This window comes from Apaloderma vittatum, unplaced genomic scaffold, assembly GCF_000703405.1.
Source record: "Apaloderma vittatum isolate BGI_N311 unplaced genomic scaffold, ASM70340v1 scaffold10706, whole genome shotgun sequence".
NCBI classification, from domain to species: Eukaryota; Metazoa; Chordata; class Aves; order Trogoniformes; family Trogonidae; genus Apaloderma; species Apaloderma vittatum.
The window spans coordinates 94,580-95,437 of record NW_009720085.1 but is presented as its reverse complement, the minus strand read 5'-3'; positions in this window follow the sequence as shown (position 1 = coordinate 95,437).

Below are 858 nucleotides of genomic sequence, written 5' to 3'. Positions count from 1 at the left end.
TCCCTGCCACACTTCCACCCAGGGTTTGCTCCCAAGAAATGCCAGAGGATACTCCAAACCCATCGTCAAGCTTGTCAGTGGGATCACTTCCTACCCGACTGCTTTCAGTCAAAATGTATTGGATTTGCACAGCAAGGTTTTGGTAGTTGCGGGGCTACAGAGGAGGCTTCTGTGAGAAGCTGCTAGAGGCTTCTCCTGTGTCTGACAGAGCTGGTGTCAGATAGCTCCAAGATGGACCCGCCGCTGAGCAAGGCCAAACTCAGTGATGGTGGCAACACCTCCAGGATAATACATTTAAGAATGGAGGGGAAAAGTTACTGCACAATTAGAATCATAGAATCATAGAATAGTTTCAGCTGGAAGAGACCTTGGAGGTGATCATCGAGTCCAGCCTTTGTCCCAGCCCTATCAACCCACTAAATGATTTCCCTCAATGCAACATCCACCCGTCTCTCAAACACCTCCAGGGACAGTGATTCAACCACCTCCCTGGGCAGCCTGTTCCAAGGGCTGACAACCCCTTCAGTAAAGAAATTCTTCCCAATATCTAACCTGAACCTCCCCTGGCACAACTTACGGCCATTTCCCCTCATCCTATCACTCTCCAGTAGGGAGAACAGACCAATCCCTGTCTCTCTACAACCTCCCTTCAGGTAGCTGTAGAGAGCAATGAGGTCTCCCATCAGTCTCCTCTTCTCTAGGCTAAACAGTCCCAGATCCCTCAGCCTTTCCTCATACGACTTGTGTTCTAAGCCCTTTACCTGAAGGGAAGATATGCAAGAGAAACAACTCTGCAGGCACCAAGGTCAGTGAAGAAGGAGGGGAACGAGGTGCTCCAAGCACCTCTCTGCAGACCAT